This window comes from Nicotiana tabacum, chromosome 7, assembly GCF_000715075.1.
Source record: "Nicotiana tabacum cultivar K326 chromosome 7, ASM71507v2, whole genome shotgun sequence".
NCBI classification, from domain to species: domain Eukaryota; kingdom Viridiplantae; phylum Streptophyta; class Magnoliopsida; order Solanales; family Solanaceae; genus Nicotiana; species Nicotiana tabacum.
Genome location: NC_134086.1, coordinates 170,077,677 through 170,094,832, shown reverse-complemented (window position 1 = coordinate 170,094,832; position 17,156 = coordinate 170,077,677).

Sequence of the window (17,156 nt, the reverse complement as noted above, 5' to 3'; positions counted from 1 at the left end):
TAAGAAATAAAACAGAACAACCATCACTACCAGATTTTTTAAATATAGAAATTTATACACTATTGTACAGAGGTATACATATTTATACAAGGTTATACAATCTTATACTGTGATTATACAAAGTTATGTATATACTATGGAGGTCTCAAACAATAAAGATATGCAACAAATAAAAAAAGGCATTAGAACAGAAAGTTATTAAATACCATGCTAATCAAAGGTCGACCACAATACGCAAGTGAGTGGAACCAATCCTTCGTGGTCACATGACACGAGCCAAAAGTAAAAACTTCCGCAAGCTTATTTACTTCATCGGTATACATATTTTTGGCACTTTAAATCACAAAAAATAAAAAGTAATCAGAACTACCTTCATTGACAAGTATAAAATCAGAACATAAAAGATTAAAGAAACTGAAGATACCTTCGCCTCGTATCCATCTCATTATTAACAAACCCGCAAAACTCTTTAGCCAATGGCGACAATGGATAAAAATCATCAATTTCGATCGTGAAAAGATGCTTGATATCAAAAATGAGCTTGTGCGCTGATCCTGATGCCACCGAATCTAAAACTGGCAAATATGGAGATTTGGCATATTTTTCTGGTATTTTCTATCGAATTGACTGTTCAGGAGAAATGTAATCATCTTCTACATCTATGATGGATGGTTTGTGAAGCACAATTGGGATATCTGTAGTGCAGCTAAATCTTCATCACCAATGTCATCCCAAAATGTGTCACCCTTGACATCACCTACTGCCCCTTAGGCAGAGAAAACCAATAATAAAAAACTTTCAAAATGAAGAAATGAAAAATCAAACAAAAAAGATAAAATGCAAAACGAATACCATGATCAACACCATCAGTAACTCCCTCGTCAGCTAGCACGTTATCTTGATTTACTTGATCGACAAAGTCAGGAACAACATCATATTGATAGCCATCAAATTCGTCGATACCAGATTATTGTCATCAGACACGCGCTGACAAATCTAATAAAAACAATAGAAAGAGAAAACATGTTGAGTGATGATTCAGAGAAGGCATAATTGTTGAGTGATTTGGTTTTATCAGTAAACAATTACCTTAGAATCAGTAACATCCTCCCTCGTTTGCTTCGTTTCCTTTATATTCAGAAAACTGAACACTTTTTCAAAGGAAGAAACTACATAATTGTTGAGTGTCGTAACTGTATCAGTCAACTACAACAAAAAAACAACAAAAGTAAATCAACAACCATGTTTATAACCAAAAAACCATGTATATACAAAAAGTACCGATAAACTACAGAAAAGCTAAAGCTCCAGTACCTTTCCAACAACACTCCTCAACTTCTCAACTTCAACATTCAATAGATCAATGCGTACCAAAGGACCATAACTCGGGTTAGGCTGTCGATCCATATTCTGAGGAAAAGGTCGTTTAGACTGTTGCTCTGTATTCTGAGGATAAGGTCGTTTAGATTGTTGCTCTATATTCTGAGGACAAGGTGGAGATGCAGCGACAGAATCATCAGTATGAAAGGCAGGCACCTCCCCTGATGCAACATCATCGGTATTAATTCAAAAAACGTGTCGTTGTTCAGAGTTGACATCTCTTCACGGGTAGGGAAAATGTTCCTATAGTTCAACTACAAGAAGAAAAACTGGATTACAATAGTAGAAAAAGAAAATTGTGACATATTCATAAATATACATACTTACAGAAAAACTGAAATCATATATGAAGAAGTATTATGGTACAAAATGTTTACCTTGTCGATACTACACATGATCACCCCGCCAGTCAAATCCGCATATGTTGGAGTTTCAGTGACTTTCTAATTAAGAATGCGTAGCACATTTGTGCCAACGCAAACAACTAGATGCTTGCCAACCATAGAGCAACACTCAAAAAACCATATTTGTAATGCAAGTGGCAAACCTCCAAACCGATACATTGTCAAATAGTTACACTGTCTGTCCCTCATTGTCTTTAAAATATCTTCAAATGACTTTTTCCCTCAAGCATATGTCTGATATTGACCACTTTCAATGATATCAAAATCATCTTTGTTATACCATGATTATTGGCATTTGAGAATATGAAATGATGGACAAACACCATCAAGGTCATCTTGAACGCATCTTCTCCGACTTCCAGTCCTTTTTCTTGAAGCGATCAAGAAGCTACCCCCTCATTATAGCCTTTTTTTCATCTCCTGGAAAATACTCTTTTAGCAACCTATTAATACCTGGTTTGTCATAGAAAGTGGTGTCGTCTTCTACACACTTCAAACCAGTGATAACAGCAAACTCTCCAATGCCAAAACGCAGCAAACAACCATTAATTTTCACCCACAACTCCCTTTCCCGTCCTGAGACGACTTCCCTCAATAGTATACAATGAATAAGTTGATTTTGAATTTTAAATTGAGGGAGGTCCAAGAAGTACCCAAAACAACTAGCACAGAACATTTGAAGCTGTGTGTCAGTCAAATATTGCTTCAAAATACTCACAATATCAGTCTCGGTATGGGAACTAATCCTGTTGTGAAAATAATCAACTGGTTGTATATAGAAGTCCCCAACCTTGCATATGGAAAAATAACAAAAAATAGATCAGGAACAAAAACTATACTAAAACATTGTATAAACATGTATAAATCAGTGTAGCAGTACTTGTATAAAGATGTATAAACAACTGTATAACTTTGTATGAAATTATATAAGCATGTATAAAATTAATAGCAACATAAGGAATACCTTCATCTTAGCTTTTCTGTCATTCAATTTGCAGCGAATAGCAAACCTTTGTTCTTTTAATATGCAATCAAGACCACTATCACCATCGTCCTTGATCTTTCTCCTTTTCGATTTAACACTGGGGCATACATCATCTTCATTAACCAAATCAACTTTCAGCTTTTCTTTTGATTTTTCAGGTCTCCCACATTTCTTACTCCTTATTCTAACGATGTTAACCGGAGTAGGAGTATTACTCGTTTGCGAACGAGCTATTCGACTGCTCTCTTATTGCAACTTTTTTGTTGGAGTAGGAGACTCAAAATCATCATCATCGGGAGCCTGGACATGCGTATTCGCTTCAGAAGCAGGGGTTGAGGGCAAGTCCCTCAATGATTTAACTGGAGTGGGAGTATTCCTCGTTTGCGAACAAGTCATTCGACTGCTCTCTTGTTGCGAGTTTTTAGGAGAAGCAGGAGACTCAAAATCATCATCATCTGGGTCCTGGACATGCACATTAGCTTTAGAATCAGGGCTTGAGGGCAAGCCCCTCAATCTTTTCGCATAATCGAACTTAACGCCTTTTCCAGCAACCTTCATTTTGCTTTTAGAAATAGGTATTTTTGAACGCATTTTCTACAATAAAACAAACAAACAAAGCTTTAACAAAAGTGAAGACTAGTGAAGAAAAACACAAAAATCAAACCAAAAAATAAAGGCCATGAACACAAAGCAGAGGCCAATTTTCCCAAATTGTAACAAATCTCAAAAAATAAAAATTTCTACCATAAAAGTCGAAATAACAAAGCATGCAAACTGAAACATCAACTTTAAGCCCAGAACGAAGATAGAAGGAACACAAAATCAAACGAAAAATACAACAACATTGTAAAGAAAATAGGCATAATCAGAAAAGCAAAAAAAATTAAAAATAAAACAAAATTCAAAACCAAAACTGTGGTAAAAGCATAAAATAAAATGAAAATTACCTGAAAATAAGAGTGAAAGCTCGAAAAAGTACTTGAACCCAACAATGGAGGTCGGTTACTTTCGTCTCTGAGAAAAGCGTGAGGAAGAGAGAGAAAAAGAAACAGAGAAATTGAAATTTAAAATATTAAAACCGTTGTTTTAAGTTGTGGGCTACCGGGTAAAAACTAAATTTCACAACATATACAACCTGGACTAAACCAGGTAAGGGTTTCAAATATGGGTTATTTTTGAATGGATTGTATGACCCAAATGATATATGATGTAATTTTTTCTTTTTTCTTTTACTATTTTAATTCAACAAGTTGTGTGCTATATTCTATTTGTTTGATATAATTTTGTAAATAAATTAAAGTACAGACATCCTCCGCTAAAGAAAAATAACAGACACCAATCAGGTTATGGGAGATTCACCAGATGAGTAAGCTGGATATAGTGTTCATTGTTATATATGTAGTAAGGGTGAGTATAGTTTAGGCAAACCCGAAATTCAAACCGAAATCCGATTTTTTTTTTTTTGGTTTGGAATTTCGCATTACGGATTGGATTTTGGATTTAATTTTTAAATATTTTGGATTTCGAATTGAATATTGGATTTAGTACTTCAGATTGGAGGATATCTGAAAATTCAAATTTTTTACACTTTATATATAGTTCATTATCCATATGCCAATAGTAATAAGTCTAGCACCCTACCCATTAGATATTATCTCATATATTCAACACCAACACTAAGTTACTATCAGAATACTTTCTATTTGAACATAGTTTTACTATTGCTAATTTTTATTAGCGTTATTAATATCTTTGTTGTATTTCCTTGATAATTATTTTATTAATTGAATATTTTATTTGGATGATTGCACTGAGAATGAGAAACTTTTTAGGTAATTAGCAAGAATACTTTATTTGGATGTTAATTTCTGTAAGAGAAAAAAAGAAAGAAACATTTAAACTTATAGGCTCAAAACCGAAAATTCGAAATTTTCAAACCGAGTAATTCAAAACCGAACTTAAAAAATTCGATCCAATCCGAGCTTATTTGGATTGTCATTTATTTAATCCAAAAATTGAATATCCAAGATGAAATTTTCATATTCAATATGAACTGCCCGAACGCCCACCCCTAATATGTACTCTCTTTTTGTCCCCCTCCCCCCCCCAAACCAGTAAAAAAATACGCTATCTATATGTGTATTTTCATCTAAATTACGTGTGGTAAAATATAATGATAACATTATTAATCCTCCTAAAAGATGGAGAAAGAAAGGAATAATTTTTATTTTTGTTAATGAATCTATAGTTTCTTTAGAGAGTAACTTGTTTACACGATAACATGATGCATCTTCCCGAATTAAGAGTAATATAGTCACATTGTCAAAAATCTGTTAGATTAGTTAATGTTTGATGGGAGTATTTGAGAAGAGGTTGTTTTGTCCCTCACTGAAAAAAAGAAAGAAAGGAAAAAATACTTTGTCTTATATACTTTGAATATTTTAAAGGATATTTTGAAGGGAAATTGAAATTTGAGTATATTATTAATATTCAAGATTGGGCAATTGGGCTTTGGGCCCAGTAAGTAGCCCATAATTTTATTTTAGTCACCTATTATTTTATTTATTAATTAAAAACATTTCAAAATTAATTTTCAGGAAAAACATTTTTAACAGGTTTTAAAAAAAAATTAAATAGGTGACTATTGGTTTTAAGGTGCTTGTTATGAAGAGATGAGTCTGTTAATTCCAACAGACTCCTAGATGTATTATAAATACCTATATCATCTCCAAAACGAAATACATATGAAGATTTTCATCTTTTTCTCTTCTACTTATTTTCTACAACTCACAAATATTATGTTCTTGTAGGAAATTCAAGTTAATTGCTGAAACTTGAATTTCAGTAATCTTTGTAAAATCTTGGAGGAATTCTGCTATTATTCCTTCAGCAACAAAGTGGGAAGCTTAAATTCCTTAAGGATAATGATTACACTATCGAAGCCAGAATATTTCATCCCATTATTTTTTCTAACAAAATCTACCTTTATATATGCATAACATTTATATATGATCGTTACTAGGATAATTGAACCTGAAAATTGAGTTATTATCATTGTCATTTGAAAAAATCTTATGGCATCTACCTATCGAATTATTCAATAAGTAATTTATACGAAGAATAAAGCAATTAGAGTTTTAGATTCTGCATGGATATATCTAAAATCTCAATCGTCTCAAATTATATAAAATCAGTAAATAGTTTAATCAAGTAGTCAAGAAAACCAGTTGAAACAATAATATTTCGAGTTCAAACATGGGTGGCTCGATTATAAGGCCAGTAAAGCAATTGCATGAGACCCTATGTTTTTGGGGCCCCATTTTTTTCTTAAAGATGTATTGTATATGTATTATTTAAAAAAAAAATCAAAGAATTTTTGGAGCAAAAGTACAATAGCTTTAATGTGAGGATCGTTGTAATAATTAGAGAATGGAATAATTAATGAATTGTTTCCTTACATGGGCAGGGTAGCTATTTTTTTGGTCTCATTTATATCCTAACAACTAATACATGCCCATATTATTATTTATATATTTACCTTTTTCATTCTCACTTTTGTTATTCTTATTCTCATTATTGAAAAGTTTCTTAATCGGCAACTTACCGCGGCTTACAAGTTGTCTTCTTCAAAGCATTACAACAAGCAATCATTATATTGAAGCAATGCAACACTTTGTCACGGCCCAATTTAGGATCATGACCGGCGTTTAGGAGCAAGTGCCCCCAAGTAAGCCTCATCGATATTTTGCAAAGAATCGGACTGAGTTTCCCTTGTTATAGGACTTTCCAAAAGTTTTTGTCTTATAAACAAATAACAACCAACCAATATTCACCTAAATCAATCACAATCTTCATCAACTAACCAAAAGTGAGTTTTTACCATCATTACCAACTTTATCAACATAATAATACTAAACCCATCAAAAAAATATAGAAAGAAGTGCAATACTAGTAACTAGTCCAATATAACGAATGAATACTCTTGACGCTAATAAAAATGACTATGGAGCAACTCTAAAAGTTCATAAGGAAAGACGATAACAAATAAATAAACTCTTCGCCCATGCGAACAAGTGCGGGGCTCACCAGGAACTATCAACTCGTATACTATAATTAACAAAATCCTCGCTCGTATCAACTGTTGTCTCTGTAAAAAAAATAGTGGGGAGTGAGTCGCTAGCTCAGTGAGTAATAACACTTAACCACAACCGTTTTTAATTGGGGACAAGTCAGAAAACATGCTAGTATATTATACAAAAAATATAATAAGAATGCCCTTTCAGAAAGAATAAACAATAATCAATCTCATCATGTGTTTTGTGTAAATCAATTGCATAATTCGGTTATAAACTCGGTAAGCACTGTCTCATAAGAAATCTTTATGTTTGGGAGGTTTCCAAAAAAGGATCATGTAATCTGTATCACTGTGTAGACCCCTTCGTAAAAGGAGTCAAATATAACTGTAGGTCCTTACTCGAGGGAAAACTATGACTGTATGCTAGTTCTACCTTCCCACTAGTGAGGGCTCTAACTATACACAGTAATCAGTAAATACAAGGTGATGTGACGACCCGGCCGGTCGTTTTAAGAATTTATGCCCTGATCCCCCATTAACTATTTTCCCCAAGTTTATTTCTGCTATTTTGATTTGCCAAGATATTCGGTTTTGAGTTTCGGAGAGTTTTGGGGCACTTAGTCCCTAAATGAGAGCTTAAGTGTTAGAAAAATTGGCCGTAGTTGGAACAGTGTGAAGACGGCCTCGGAATGGAAATTCAATGGTTCTGTTAGCTCCGTTGGGTGATTTTAGGCTTAGGTGCGTGTTCAGATTGTGTTTTGGAGGTCCGTAGCTAATTTAGGCTTGAAATGCCGAAATTTAAATTTGTGAAGTTTCCGGTTCGATAATGGGATTTTGATCGGAGGGTCAGAATGAAATTCCGGAAATTGGAGTAGCTCCGTAGTGTTTAATGTGACGTGTGCACAAAATTTCAGGCCATTCGGACGAGGTTTGATAGACTTTTTGATCGGTATTTTTAGAGTTTTTAGAAATCTTAGGCTTGAATCCTATGAAAAATAGGTGTTTTGATGTTGTTTTAAGAGCTTCGAAGGTTGAAACAAGTTTGAATGATGTTTTAGGATCGGTTGGAAGGTTTGGTTGAGGTCTCGGGGGCCTCGGGTGTGTTTCAGATGCTCAACGGGTCATTTTTGGACTTAGAGGATTGCAGAAAATGCAGCAGGTCTCCCGTTCTGGTTTACTTCTTCGCATTCGCAAGTGGGGTCTCATGTTCGCGAAGAGGAGCTGGGGCTGGTGGAAGATTAACGCTTCGCGTTCGCGAAGTTGAGAGGTCGTATGCCTACGCGTTCGCGAAGAGGGTCCCGCGTTCGCGTAGGAGGGGGAAGTTTGCTACCGCCTTCACGACAGGGGGCATCGCATTCGCGATGAAGGACATATGGTCCAAGCAGAGTTGTGCTTTGCGAACGCGAGGGTCTTTCCGCGTTCGCGAAGAAGGATTTACCTGGGCAGATATAAAATTTCAAAGCCGAGGGTTTAGCCATTTTTGTGAAAACTAAAGCTTGGGAGCTCGGATTTGAGCGAGATTTTGAGGGATTTTTAGAGATATTGATTGGGTAATGATTCTTAACTCCTTTTTGCTTGTAACCCATTAATCCAAACATGAATTCATCATTTAATTTCGGATTGGAGATGAAAATTGGGAAAAAGTTGGAGAAAGTTCTTAGACCTAGAATTCGACTTTTGATTGGGAATTTGACCTTAGATTTGGATAATTTTGGTATGCATGAACTCGGGAGAGTGTGAGGATTCTGAAAATATAAATTTTACCCGATTCCGAGATGTGAGCCCGAAGGGCGTTTTGGTCATTTTACCTAATTTCGCGCATTAGCTTAAAATGTCTTTGTAGAATCAGTTACTTGAAGTGGTATTTACATTATGCAATTGAATTGAATAGATTTGGGCCATTTGGTGTCGAGTACTCGTGGCAAGAGCGTGGTTTTAGGTTTATTTTGAGCCGGTTCGAGGTAAGTGGCTTGCCTAACCTTGTGTGGGGAACTTTCCCCTTGGAATTGGTATTGTGATAATTGAAATGCCTTATACGTGAGGTGATGAGTGCGTGCTTGTGCTAATTGTTGAAAATCCGATTTTCATTAAGTAACTTTAATTGTTCTTTCCCTCTCTATTTATTCTACTTGCACTTTTAAACATGCTGTTAGTTAGAGAAGCATGTCTAATTGATTTAATTGCTTTATTTGCTTTAACTGATTTATTTGTATTATGTGAAGCATGCTAGGTTAGAATTGTCTGTGTTACCTTGTTATGGAGTTGAGTTTATTTGAGTATTCCTTGTGCCATTGTTATGTGTTTTACTTTGGGACTACGAGACGGCATCCTGGGAGATCCCCTGTACGCATTTATGATTTGAGCCGAAGTGCGGGATACCGAGAGATCCCCAGCACATATATTGAGGATACCAAGAGATCCTCGGGATACCAAGAGATCCCTATCATACATTGAGGATACCAAGAGATCCCTAGCATATATTGAGGATACCGAGAGATCCTCGGGATACAAAGAGATCTCTATCATACATTGAGGATACCGAGAGATCCTCAGGATACCAAGAGATCCCTACCATATATTAAGGATACCAAAAGATCCCTAGCATACATTGAGGATACCGAGAGATCCCCGGTTATTTCTTTGTGATTGTTTTGCCTATGTTTCAGTTATTAAATTCCTTGTTTTCCTGTATTAAATTCGTATTGTTAGCTTTCAACTGTACTGCTTATCTTATATTGTCATACCTTATATTTTTATTTTATCTCAGTAGGGCCTTGATCTTCCTCATCACTACCCGACCGAGGTTAGGCTTGTCACTTACTGAGTACCGCTGTGACGTGCTCATGCCCTTTCTGCGCATGTTTTTCATGTGCAGATCCAGGTACTTTCACTTAGTCCTATCATCTTTGAGCTGAGGCGCTTCTGTAGAGACTTTGAGTTATATCTGCAGCGTCCGCAGACCGAGGAGTCCCTTTCTATCTTCCTGTAACAGTATAGTCCTTCAGTATTTCCCTTTTGTAAGACAAATTCTGGAGTTAGAGCTTCTTATGTATCTCTTAGCTTGTGATTCATGGGTTTCCGGGTTTTGGAAGAGATATTTATTGGATTGGAGAGTATATATTTTGTATGCCGAGAGACACTTTTTAAACGCTGTTTTATTACATTATTTCTGTTTTAAATTGCATTCTTCCGCAAATTGATTTATCTTCCGCGTTTTAGACTTACCTAGTCGTAGAGACTAGGTGCTGTCACGATGGTTCATGGAGGGCGAACCGGAGTCGTGACAAGTTGGTATCAGAGCACTAGGTTCATAGGAGTCATGGATCACAAGCCGGTTTATTAGAATCTCGATGATTGGTACGGAGACGTCTATACTTATCTACGAGGGGCTATGTAACTGTTAGGAAAATTCCACTTCATTTGATTTCCCTTTCGTGTGAGATTTTTGACATCACAAGTCCTAAACCTCTGTCTTCCATTCTCTCACAGATGGTGAGGACATGTGCTACCAGAGATGATTAGACACTCGCGCCCCCTACGGTAGCCGTCAGAGGCCGAGGTTGGGGTAGAGGCCGAGGATGCGCACGCAGTGCAGCGAGAGCACCCGCGCGAGCTGCCACCGAGGAGCCACCAGCGGTTCCAGCCATAGCCCAGGCACCGAATGCGCATACTGCTACTACTGCTCCAGCACTTCAAGAGATATTAGCACAGTTCTTGAGAATGTTTGGTACGTTAGTTCAGGCGGGGTTGATTCAGGTTGTACCAACTACTTTACAGATCGGGGAAGGGACCCAGACTTCCATCACCCCCACTCTAGAGCAGCGAGTTCTCGTTGGTCGAGTTCTAGGTGTCATAGCAACATAGCCTGTGGTCCCAGTTCAGCGGGTGGTGAGGACCTCTCGCCGAGTAGAGGACAGGTGGGTCCAGGAGAGAGAGGACAGATGAGGTCAAGAGAGAGAGTATAGGGAAGTGAGGAGACCTCGTAGACTAAAAAGACCCACTGTCCTTATTTTGAAGGAAGAGTACGACATGGTTGAGGTTTTGTGGGTCAGCCGGCTCAGTTTGCATCTCAGATTTCACATAGTGTTTCAGGTGTTCAGTGGTCTTAGAGTACCCGTACCGCACAATTCCTACTGCCACATCCTCCCAGAGCTTGTTTTGAGTGTGGTGATGCACGCCATGTGGTGAGGGATTGCCCTAGACTTGGGAGGAGTGCACCTCCACAGACTTCTTAGCCACTGCGCGCTCCGCAGAGTTCTCAGGCTATGATCACCGCACCAGTTGCTACCCCACCTGCTCAGCCAGCTAGAGGGGAAGGCCAGGCCAGATATTATGCCCTTCCTGCCCGTACCGAGGTTGTCGCCTACGATTCTGTCATCACAGGTATTGTCCTGGTTTATCATAGAGATGCATCAGTTTTATTCGATCTAGACTCCACCTATCCTTATGTGTCTTCTTATTTTGCTCCGCTTTTGGGTGTACCTAGGGATTCTTTGAATTCCCCTATCTATATTTCTACTTCTATAGGAGATTCTCTTATTGTGGACCGCGTTTATCGGTCGTATTTGGTTTCTCTTAGTGGTTTTGAGACCCGAACCGATTTATTGTTGCTCAACATGGTAGATTTTGATATTATCTTGGGCATGAACTGGTTGTCTCCCCATTATGCTATTCTTGATTGTCACGCCAAAATCGTGATGATAGCTATGCCAGGTGTACCGCGTGTTGAGTGGAGGGGTACTTTAGATCACACTCCCAGTAGAGTTATTTCTTTTCTTAAAGCTCACAGTATGGTTGAGAAGGGGTGTGATGCGTATTTAGCCTATGTGAGAGATGTCAGTATTGATACCCCTTCGGTTGATTCAGTCCCAGTAGTACGGGATTTTCCCGACGTGTTTCTAGCTGATCTTCCAAGTATGCCGCCTGATAGAGATATTGATTTTGGCATTGATCTGTTGTCGGGCGCTCAGCCCATTTCTACTCCTCTCTATCGTATGGCTCCTCCTAAGTTGAAGGAGTTGAAGGATCAGTTACAAGAATTGCTTGATAAGGGTTTTATTCGGCCTAGTGTATCGCCTTGAGGTGCTCCTGTCTTCTTTGTGAAGAAAGAGGATGGTTCTCTGCGTATGTGTATTGATTATCGCCAGCTGAACAAGGTTACAGTGAAGAACTGTTATCCTTTGCCTCGTATTGATGATCTATTTGACAAGTTTCAGGGCGCACGGATGTTCTCTAAGATTGACTTGCTCTCAGGTTACCATCAGTTGAAGATTAGGGAGCTAGATATCCCGAAGACTGCTTTTAGGACTCGGTATGGTTATTACATGTTCCTTGTTATGTCATTTGGGTTGACCAATGCCCCAGCAGCCTTTATGTATTTGATGCACAGTGTGTTCCGGCCGTATCTTGACTCGTTCGTCATTGTCTTTATTGATGATATTCTGGTGTATTCCCGAGTTGGGAAGATTATGAGCATCACCTGAGGACTGTGCTTCAGACTCTGAGAGAGAAGAAGTTATATGCTAAGTTCTCGAAATGTGAGTTTTGGTTGGATTCAGTGGCATTCCTAGGCCACGTGGTGTCGAGTGAGGGTATTCAAGTGGATCCGAAGGAAATAAAGGCCGTGCAGAGTTGGCCCAGACCATCCTCAGCTATAGAGATCCGCAATTTCCTTAGCTTGGCGGGTTACTACCGCCGTTTTGTTGAGGGGTTTTCATCGATTGCAGCCCCTATGACCAGACTGACCTAGAAGGGTGCTCCGTTCTAGTAAATAGAGGAGTGCGGGGCGAGCTTTCAGAATCTCAAGACAGCTTTGACTACAACCCCAATATTGATACTGCCTACAGGTTGGGGTCTTATACGGTTTATTGTGATGCCTCTAGGGTTGGCCTTGGAGCAGTGTTGATGTAGGACGATAGGGTGATTGCCTACGCGTCCAGACAGTTGAAGGTACATGAGAAATATTACCCTGTCCACGACCTTGAGTTAGCTGTCATGGTTCACGCCCTGAAGATCTGGCACCATTACTTATACGGGGATCCTTGTGAGATATATACTAACCATCGGAGCTTACAACACTTGTTCAAGCAAAATGATCTAAATTTGCGCCAGAGGAGGTGGTTAGAGTTGCTGAAGGACTATGATATCACTATTTTGTATCACCCGGGCAAGGCCAATGTGGTGGCCCAGGCTTTGAGTCGCCGTGCAGATAGTTTGGGGAGTTTGGCTTATTTACCAACATCGGAGAGACCTATGGCGATGGATGTTCAGGACTTAGCCAGCTAGTTTGACAGATTGGATATTTTGGAGCCCAGTCGGGTTTTAGTTTGTGTGGTTTCTTGGTCTTCCTTATTTGATCGTATCAAGGAGCGTCAATATGATGACCCTCATTTGCTTGTCCTTAAGGACAAGGTTCAGCACGGTGATGCCAGAGATGTGACTATATTGGTGATGATGGTATATTGAGGATGTAGGGTCGGATTTGTGTACCCAATGTTGATGGGCTTCGGGAGTTGATACTAGATGAGGCCCATAGCTCGCGGTATTCCATTCATCCGGGTGCCGCGAAAATGTATCAGGATTTGAGGCAGCACTACTGGTGGAGACGGATGAAGAAAGATATAGTTGGATTTGTAGCTCGGTGCCTCAACTGTCAGCAGGTGAAGTATGAGCACCAGAGACCGGGTGGGCTACTTCAGCAGATAGAGATTCCGGAGTGGAAGTGGGAGCGGATCACCATGGACTTTGTAGTTGGGCTCCCACGGACCTTGAAAAAGTTCGACGCTATTAGGTGATTGTGGATCGGCTGACCAAGTCCGCTCACTTTATTCCTGTGTGTACTACTTCTTCTTTGGAGCAGTTGGCGGAGATTTACATCTGGGAGATTGTACGTATGCATGGTATTCCAGTGTCCATCATTTCAGATAGGGGTACTCAGCTCACATCACGGTTCTGGAGAGCCGTTCAGCATGAGTTGGGTACTCGGGTAGAGTTGAGTATAATATTTCATCCTCAGATGGACGGACAGTCCGAGCGCACTATTCAGATTCTTGAGGATATGCTCCGTGCATGTGTGATCGAGTTTGGAGGGTTTTGGGATCAGTTCTTACCATTGGCGGAGTTTGCTTACAACAACAGCTATCAGTCCAGCATTCAGATGGCACCGTATGAGGCTTTATATGGTAGACGGTGTAGATCCCTGGTGGGTTGGTTTGAGCCGGGTGAGGATAGATTATTGGGCACAGACTTGGTTCAGGATGCTTTGGAGAAGGTCAAGGTGATTCAGGATAGACTCCGTACAGCCCAATCCAGACAGAAGAGTTACGCGGACCGGAAGGTTCATGATGTTTCCTATATGGGTGGAGAGCGGGTTTTGCTTCGGGTTTTACCTATGAAGAGCGTTATGAGATTTGGGAAGAAGGAAAAGTTGAGTCCGAGGTTTATTGGGCCTTTTAAGATATTGAGGCGTGTTGGGGAGGTTGCTTATGAGCTTGCCTTACCTTCCAACTTGGTAGGAGTTCATCTGGTATTTCATGTCTCGATGCTCCGGAGGTATCATGGCGATCCGTTGCATGTGTTGGATTTCAACTCGGTCAAGTTGGACAAGGATCTATCTTATGTTGAGGAGCCAGTGGCAATATTGGACAGGCAAGTTAGAAAGTTGAGGTCAAAGAACATTGCATCGGTAAAGGTTCAGTGGCGGGGACAGCCGGTCGAGGAGGCGACCTGGGAGACCGAGCAGGCTATGCGCAGCCGTTACCCTCATCTTTTCACTACTTCAGGTATGTCTCTATGGTCGTTCGAGGACGAACGAATGTTTAAGTGTAGGAGGATGTGATGACCCAGCCGGTTGTTTTAAGAATTTACGCCCCGATCACCATTTAACTGCTTTCCCCAAGTTTATTTTTCCTATTTTTATTTTCCGAGATGTTCGGTTTTGAGTTTCGGAGAGTTTTGGGACACTTAATCCCTAAATGAGAGCTTAAGTGTTGGGAAGTTGACCGTAGTTGGAACAGTGTGAAGACAGCCTCAGAATGGAAATCTGATGGTTCTGTTAGCTCCGTTGGGTGATTTTGGGCTTAGGGGCGTGTTCGGATTGTGTTTTGGAGGTCCGTAGCTAATTTAGGCTTGAAATACCGAAAGTTGAATTTTTGAAGTTTCTGGTTCGATAGTGAGATTTTGATCCAAGGGTCGGAATGAAATTCTGGAAGTTGGAGTATATCCGTAGTGTTTAATGTGACGTGTGCGCAAAATTTCAGGTCATTCGGACGAGGTTTGATAGACTTTTTGATCGAAAGCGTATTTATAGAGTTTTTGGAATTATTAGGATTGAATCCGATGAAAAATAGGTGTTTTGATGTTGTTTTGAGTGTTCCGAAGGTTGGAACAAGTTTAAATGATGTTTTAGGATCGGTTGGCAGGTTTGGTTGAGGTCCCGGGGGACTCGGGTGTATTTCGGATGCTCAACGGGTCATTTTTGGACTTAGAGGATTGCAGAAAATGCAGCAGGTCTCCAGTTTTGGTTTCCTTCTTCGCGTTCGCGAGTAGGGTCTCGCGATCACAAAGAGGAATGGGGCTGGTGGAAGCTTAACGCTTTGCGTTCGCGAAGAGGGTCCCGCGTTCGCGAAGCTGAGAGGTCGTATGCCTATGCGTTCGCGAAGAGGGTCTCGCGTTCGCGTAGGAGGGGGAAGTTTGCTACCGCGCTCGCGACAGGGGGCGTCGCGTTCACGATGAAGGACATCTGGGCCAAGCGAAGTTGTGCTTCGTGAACGCGAGGGTCCTTCCGCGTTCGCGAAGAAGGATTTACCTGGGCAGATATAAAATTTCAAAGCGAGGGTTTAGCCATTTTTGTGAAAACTAAAGCTTGGGAGCTCGGATATGAGCTAGGTTTTGAGGGATTTTCAGAGATATCAATTGGGTAATGATTCTTAACTACCTTTTTCTTGTAACCCATTAATCCAAACATGAATTCATCATTTAATTTCGGATTGGAGATGAAAATTGGGAAAAAGTTGGAAGAAAGTTCATAGACCTAGAATTCGAATTTTGATTGGGAATTTGACCTTAGATTTGGATAATATTGGTATGCATGAACTCGGGAGAGTGTGAGGATTCTGAAAATATAAATTTTACCCGATTCCAAGATGTGGGCCCGAGGGGCATTTTGATCATTTTACCTAATTTCGCTTATTAGCTTAGAATTATTTTGTAGAATCAGTTACTTGAAGTGTTATTTACATTATGCAATTGAATTGAATAGATTTGGGCCATTTGGAGTCGAGTACTCATGACAAGAGCGTGGTTTCAGTTGATTTTGAGCTGGTTCGAGGTAAGTAGCTTGCCTAACCTTGTATGGGGGACTTTTCCCTTAGGATTGGTATTGTGATAATTAAAATGCCTTGTACATGAGGTGACGAGTGCGTACTTGTGTTAATTTTTGAAAATTCGATTTTCATTAAGTAACTTTAATTGTGCTTTCCCTCTCTATTTATCTACTTGCACTTTTAAACATGATGTTAGTTAGAGAAGCATGTCTAATTGACTTAATTGTTTTATTTGCTTTAACTGCCTTATTTGTATTACGTGAAGCATGCTAGGTTAGAATTGTCTGTGTTACCTTGTTATGGAGTTGAGTTTATTTGAGTATTCCTTGTGTCATTGTTGTGTGTTTTACTTTGGGACTACGGGACGATATCCCACGAGATCCCTTGTACGCATTTACGATTTGAGCTGAAGTGCGGGATACCGAGAGATCCTCAGCACGTATATTAAGGATACCAAGAGATCCTCGGGATACCAAGTGATCCTTATCATACATTGAGGATACCAAGAGATCCCTAGCATACATTGAGGATACCGAGAGATCTTCAGGATACCAAGAGACCCCTATCATATATTGAGGATACTGAAAGATCCTCGAGATACCAAGAGATCCCTAGCATACATTGAGGATACCGAGAGATCCTTGGGATACTGAGAGATCCCCGGTTTTTCCTTGTGATTGTTTTTGCCTCTGTTTCAGTTATTAAATTCCTTGTTTTCCAGTATTAAATTTGTATTGTTAGCTTTCAACTGTATTGTTTATCTTATACTGTCATAACTTATATTTTTATTTTTATCTCAGTAGGGCCCTGACCTTCCTCGTCACTACTCGACCAAGGTTAGGCTTGACGCTTACTGAGTATCGATGTGGTGTGCTCATGCCTTTTCTGCGCATGTTTTTCATGTGCAGATCCAGGTACTTTCACTCAGTCTTATCATCCTTGAGGCGAGGTGCTTCTGTAGAGACTTTGAGGTATATCTGCCGCGTCCG